Genomic DNA, 6818 nt, shown 5'->3' with positions numbered 1-6818 from the left:
ATGGCTGGCGGCTCCCGACTGGACAAGACAAAACCATCCCATCACTGCAGAAAGTTTCACAGAACCATGATGTTCCGGAATAGTGGATTCTATCACATTTTCATTGTGGGATGTTTTGTCTGTCCAATAAAAAAATGACGAGGCTGTATCTCTTCCCAGCTTTAAAAAATATTTATTTTTATTTTTTAAAGGTTATGTTTAAATGTGTGTTTCTGTGAACATGTGAGGGCAGGTAAGTAACCACAAACTCAGAAGGGAGCTTCAGAGCCTCTGGAGCTGGTATCATAGGTGGATGAGTCACCTGACCTGGGAATGTAACTCAGTCCTCTAGAAGAGTGACGTTGGTTGAAAGGAGAATGTCACCTGATGGGTCCATGTGTTTGACCCCAGTTTGGGGACATATAGGAGGGATGGTCTTGTCACTAAGGGCAGGCTTTAGGAGCAAAAAGACTCCCACCATGTCTAGTTCCCCTGCTCTCAGCTTGTTCTCTAGTCACCATGCCTGCTGCCATGCAAAGCAGAGTCCCCACCACCATGGCTCTAACCCTCTGGAACCATAAGCCCAAATTAAATCTTTCTCCATGAGCTGCTTTGGCCATAGTGTCTTAGCACAGCAACAGAACAGGAACTTACGTAAGTAGCAAGTTCCTCCTTTGTTCATACAAAGACCAGAAAGACTTGTAAAAATACAGTGCAATTAGTGGTCCTGCAAAGAGTGCTTCACCCTGCCATGGGCTAGAGACCATTTTTTCATTCACAAACTGAAGAGGGGATTTCTAAGTGGACACTCCAATGAACTCACGGCAGCAAGCCCTCACAGTGAGAATGAAGGTTCTCATGGAGTCATGTGGGAAATTATTTCAATGGTCACTTTTTATTTTGGCTGTGAAGTTGTGTTGTAGACCTGTGTCCTCAGAACATCCATTACCATCTTAATCAGAGAAGCTGAGACCACCTTCGAGAGACCCCTCAAAGATGATGAGGACAGTCATTAGATGCTCATCTGAGGCTCCACCTCTCTTCCTACACTTTCCTGCTAGCTGTGTGGGACTCTGCCCCAGCTGCATGTAGCCATATGTGATTCTGCCCCAGCTGCATGTAATATCAGACATTGCTCGAGTATGTAGAGGGCAGATGGTTGCCTGAGTGTAATAGTCTATGTACCACAGAGGAAATTGTCATCTATGATGGATTGAGACTTTTTTGTGACGTGGCTGTTTTATGGTCATTCACATTTCTGTAAGTAATCCTTAGCTAAGCTCCTCTAAGTCCAAGCCATTGCTTTACCAAGCTGGACTTGGGTAGAATCATTGCTTCAGTCTGATGTTGCTGTCCTAGCTGTAGTGAGTGTGGTTAAGTCTCCACATGAAATGTTGGCATGATAAAATGGCCCAGTATTTTTTCTTAAAGCCCCAGGGTTTCTTCTAGACAAATATAACTGTGGTAGTTATCCTAGATTCTGCACCTGAGACATTGCAGTAGTTAGTGCCTGTTTTATTAGGAAAAGATGTAAGCTTGCAGAACAGGTTGCTTGTGTTCTCCAAAGACATCATTTGTAAAGACCCGTCACATGCCACAGTCACATGTGATGTGCCACACTCAGTCTAATAGGACCTCCCTATAACAGGTTCTCAGTACGAGTTTCTAGACCTGAATGGACTTCAAGAACTGCAGCTCTTTTCAAATGTTTGTTAAATCCCTTTGCAAACTTTTAAAAGTTGAGATGTTAGCAGGCTTTTTATTTTTTTAAAGTGTTTTGAGTTTATATATGAATCTTTTTTAAAGATGTAATTATATGAGTTTGAACCTTGTTTATAGACTGTGTGGTAAGTCCTCTGGCTTGACCGGTCAGACACACGGGTGTGAAAAGGTATGTGCTCTTTATCAGAGATTATTTCATGAGGAGAAGCGGAGGGAAATTTGTAAAATCTTATTTTCTATGCATCCTTCACGCATCCCTAGCTACAGTGTTTATGTCCGTAGGCCAGTCTCTGAAGTGTGAGAACGAAGAGGTAGGTGTGGATAACTTATACTGCCGATTAAGTTTACATGGGTCTAGTAGCAATCAAAATAAAAATTTAAAATATAGGCCTGCACTCCCAGGAAATGAATGTTTAATAAGGAGGCTTCACAGTACTAGCCCACTGTTACTTTGTTCGGTGTCCACGCTGCCTTCCCCCTTCCCGCCCCAGGTCTGGCCCTCAGCTACTTTAGGAGAATGGCGGGAAGAGAGCGGAGACTCCGCCCCCTAGCGGAGGCGGCCAGTTAGTCCCGGCCCGTCAAGAGGCGTGGTCTAGGGGGCGTGGCCCCAGGTCACGTGCCGGGCCGGGCGCCAACCATCCCGGCGCGCGCGATCCCAGGCCTGCTTGGCTCCGGAGCCGCGGTTCCTCGGCTTCCGCACGGTTCCCTCTCGGGGTTCCTGGGGCGTCCTCGTGAGAGCGGCCCGCGTGGGTGACGGCCGCCCGGTGGGCGCGGTCCGGCCTGTGGAGGAAGCCGCCTCAGGAGCGGGGCCCGCGAGCGCGCAGGTCAGTGTGGCTCGGGGCGGAGCGTGACGGGCCCCGGAGCCCCGGGGTCTCGGCGGAGGGCGCCTGGGCTGCGAGCGACCCAGGAGCGCGCGTCCTAAGTTGTAGTTGCCTTCCAGCCGGAGGAGTGATTGACAATAGAAGTCACGCGTCGTGCGTGAGACCATTGCCCCACGTTCCGCCTGACCGCCGCCACAAACCCCGAGGGCAGCAAAGGCGATTTAGCAATCGAATGGCCGCAGCTGCACTGAAGCGGGGAGGATGCGCTTGGTCGGTGGCCCCAGAGATCCGCGGGAGCCATTGGACCGTGTTCCTGCTTGGAGTTTTCAGCTGTCGGGTGTTTTTAAGTAGGCAGCATTGTGAAATTGAATTGCTCAGCGTCTGCTAGTAAGTTAGACAAAGCTGTTTGAATGCTGCCGAGTAGCTGTTTGATTTGTAAGGCTGCTTGATAATGGAATTGACCTAGCTTTGCAGTCAATGATGTCTTTCCTGAAAAAACAGACTCACTTCAGCTTTGGGAAATTGTTGACTGGGTTGAGGGTCGTCAGTGTTAACATGCTGACCCTGTGATTTTTTTTTTTCCCTGCACCATGGTTAATAAAAATGTTAAGTTCCTCGGATGAAATTGTAAGCATCTGTAATTATGGGATAGCTACAAAGTTACTTTCTTTTGATACTCTAATTCTAAATTGCTAGATGAGCCCTATGTACCATCTACACAGAAAGAGGTCAGTAACACTTTCAAAGTTTATCCTCGGGCAAAGTAGCTCCCAACAGTGTTTGGCAGCGATAATCAGAGTAAGAGTTAACTCCCGGAAACTGAGCGGCATTATCTGAAATAGTAGTTCAGTGACACACTTGTTGAGTGTTCATTGTGCATCAGCAGGGGTGTGTGTTGGTTGGCTACTCCCAGTCCCTGGTGCCTGCGGGGTGTTAGTCTAGCAGTTTGTACACCTGTGAATAGCCAGGCAGGATTGCTCTAAAAAGCTTCCTTTCTCCTGTATTCTATTAAAGGGAAATGATACTGTTACGTAAGGAACCAGTATGTAAAAGGACAGTCAGTTTCTTTTGAGGGGTTGTGCAATGCAGTGTCCATTAAATTACAAATTTTCTCTTGTTGATTTGACTAAGAACTGTGTGATTTCAGCTGGAGCTCTGTTGTGGCAATTTTTGTTTTATTTTCAAGAAGATATCATTTCCAGCTAGCATTGAATGTCTGTCATTCTCCATAGTGCTGGGACTGCAAGATTGTACTTACTACTTGACTTGGTGACAATGTCTTACATGTTGACACAGTAAGCAGCTGGCTTCAAAAGTGCTCACAGAAAAAAAGTCAGTAGAAGATAGAAATTGACTGGTAACATACAGAGGAGAGAGAATTGGATAGCTCCTGCTGGTGAGAAGTTTGAAGGTCTAGAATTTGGTCAGTTCTCTTAAACTGAGTCTGTTTTAACCAGCATTTTGTTGATGGTGTTGTAAATTCTTTGATGTTCCTACAAAGAGTACATAGAGTTTTCGGTGTAGTTATTGGCGTCTAAGGAAGTTCCAGAAAAGGCTGGGGAGATGCTAAGTGGTGGGTAAACTGCTTGGTGTTGTGAGGACCTGAACTCTGGGGACACATCAGTCTGTAAACCCAGTGCTGGCACAGCATGGCAGGAGGATCCCTGCACGTTTTTGTGACACTCCTGCTGTTAGAGACAATGGTAAACAGGAGACCCTAACTCGAGCAAACAAGGTAGAAGGCCAGGAGAGACACCAGAAGTTGTCACACATGTGCTGTGTACACAGTTAGACACACGAACATGCCACACATATCATACACACCGGGAAAAGGTGTGTTACACACTCTGCACAGGGTGTATTTATGATTTGGGCTGTCACGTCTTTTATCTGAAGTGGTCAGGTTGGCTGGACTTTTCGAGGTTTTTCTCGAAAAGCTGACCTGATGCTGACAGTCTGAAGGGTCTGTAGGAAGGGTTGGTGTAAGAAATAGGTGATTTACTAGGTTACTCCATTTGAGTTTTCCCATTCATTAACCCACGAGTAGGAAGTCATGATGTTATACAAGAAAGTGGTCTGTGACTGTACATTTCTCATCATGTGCCATTGGAGAGTAAACCACAAGCGTGCTTTGTGTTTACTTCCCCTTTAAAGGTGTCACAGGCTTCTAGTTGAAACCACTCCCAGTGCTGAGTCAGGAGGACCCCCTGCACTCAGGAATTGCAAGCTATCCTGGGCAAATGCCAGATGCTTTTCCCTCAAAACTTCTCTTTAAAGAGAAATTTCTATAGTGTATAAACTGTGATGCATCAGTATTACATGATTTTAATTCTATTTTCCAAGTATGAAATAAATTGGGAGAAATTGAAATTCATCTTGTCTAAGGTTCAAAAATGTGTATTAAAAATACAATTCCATCAACTTCCTTGTTAGTATTGTTATTATGAAAATATTTGTCTAGTTTGAGACTTTCCTGTGCCAGTGTCTGTAGTCCTGTGCCAGTGTCTGTAGACCCAGCTGGTTTGAAACACTAGCTGATACTTTTCTGAATCTTCCAAGTTGAAGCTGAAGTCAAGGTGCAGGAAGCTTCCTCCTAGATAGAAAATCAAATGTAGCACAGAGTTGAAACAGTGTTGTCAAGGAATGCTGTGACACTGAGTTAGTGTTCATCAGCAGTAAGCCTTTCAACTGAATTTATATGCAATGATAAATGCCCAGCTATTAGGCCTTATTTTCTGTGTGGCATTAAGTGTAAGCTGTGACTAACAGACAGAAGGTGATTAAAATGCTAAGTATTAAGAGAATAGCAGCTTGCCCGAGGGTTTGACGTGATGACATGATTTCAGTGGTTTGTAACGTGTCGTGTGACAAGAGCATAGTCAGCTTCTCTTTCAGAAGAACAATGCTCATCACCAGGGCACCCACTTACCCAGGAAGTTAGAGGAAAATGTTTGCTACATGAAAAGTTAAGCAGCTTTATCTTTAACTCAAAATACTCTTAAAAATTGTTGCTTTCTTTAAATTGCCATGTTTTAGAAATGTTTGATTAATAAAGCTTAAAATTCAGATTCCTCTTCTTCAGCGTTCACATGGGAACAATGACCCATGGCTTTTAGTTTAGACACTGACCTGAAGTTTATGAAATAGATTGCATTATCTCACCCCTGCATCGGAGCTTCTGGATTATGGTTGTGGTTCTGATGTCATCCATTTGGCAAATAATTTTAATTTCTTGTGTTTTGGCTTTTCAACCACAAAGTCAGTGTTAGATTAGCTAGAATCTCTTACCATTGTTAAGTTTCTAAAAACAAAAATGCGTCTAGTTGCTTGGATCATTGCAAATGTCATGATTGTAAAAAATGTGTGTGTGTGAGCAAGTTTATCAATTGCTTGGGAACAAATAGGAATAAAAGCAGAAATTCTTACCATTTCTATGCCTTTTACATAGTGATTTTTAATACTATCCTTATAGTAACAGAACATAACATGGGGACAAGTCCCATTAAGCAGCTGACCACTTTGGAATGCAGTTAAGCAGTTTTCTTAACATACCTTTTAAGCTTTAGTTTCTATGTATATTTGCTTATAACACATTTAATTTTTCCCATTGTTGAAATTTTTATAATGTAGTTAAAGTATCATATTGGCCTGTTGATATCCAATCATAAAATAAATACCTACTTGTGTGTGTGTGTGTGTGTGTGTGTGTGTGTGTGTGTGTTTCCTTTGTGGTGCTGGGGACTAAATCTAGATAGAGCCTTGGATGTGTTGGGCAAATGCTTTGCCTGTAGCCATGTCCTACAGCCTTAATGATGTTTTGGATAACTAGGCTTCTTCATCCACCTGTGGAATTTTGGGTCCTCTGAACTGAAACTCCAGACCCAGTGAGCAATTTCTTGGCAGTTGTTGCTTCCTCTTAGCTACTAGCAACTATAACTTTTTTAAAAATTTACTTTTAAAACTTTACTTTTTTTCCGCCCCCTATTTTGAGATAGGGCTTCTTTGTGTAACTGTCCTGGCCATCCTGGAACTTGTTCTGTAGACCAGGCTGGCCTTGAACTCACAGAGGTCTGCCTGCCTCTGCTTCCCGAGTGCTGGGATTAAAGGTGTGCACTACCACCTCCCTGTTTAAAACTTTACTTTTGGAGACCAGGTTTCCTTAGCTCCAAGTCTGTGAGCCTCCTGCTTCATCTTCCTGAGTGTTGTACATCACCGTGTGCAGCTCCGCTTCCTGCCTCTGAATTGCACTGTGCTGCCTGCCTTGGTTAAGTGAAATCATCCATGGTTGTTCTTTTG

The 6818-nt window shown here is 44.0% G+C and overlaps 1 protein-coding gene across 3 annotated transcripts in view; it reads left to right on the top strand.

Moving 5' to 3' along the window:
* The first annotated feature begins 2316 nt into the window (after positions 1 to 2316).
* The window catches only part of Osbpl1a (oxysterol binding protein like 1A), a 187322-nt gene continuing 182820 nt past the window's right edge, over positions 2317 to 6818 (top strand). The window contains exon 1 of one of the 3 annotated variants that reach the window (XM_036204247.1): positions 2317 to 2525. The gene's annotated coding sequence lies outside the window, so the exon portion shown is untranslated. The remainder of the gene's footprint in view (positions 2526 to 6818) is intronic. The other 2 variants (XM_036204246.1, XM_036204248.1) reach the window with 2 other exon arrangements.

The sequence above is a fragment of the Onychomys torridus genome, chromosome 13 (assembly GCF_903995425.1).
Source record: "Onychomys torridus chromosome 13, mOncTor1.1, whole genome shotgun sequence".
NCBI classification, from domain to species: Eukaryota; Metazoa; Chordata; class Mammalia; order Rodentia; family Cricetidae; genus Onychomys; species Onychomys torridus.
Note: the sequence above shows the minus strand (reverse complement) of the source record. Positions and strands in the feature narration are given on the sequence as shown.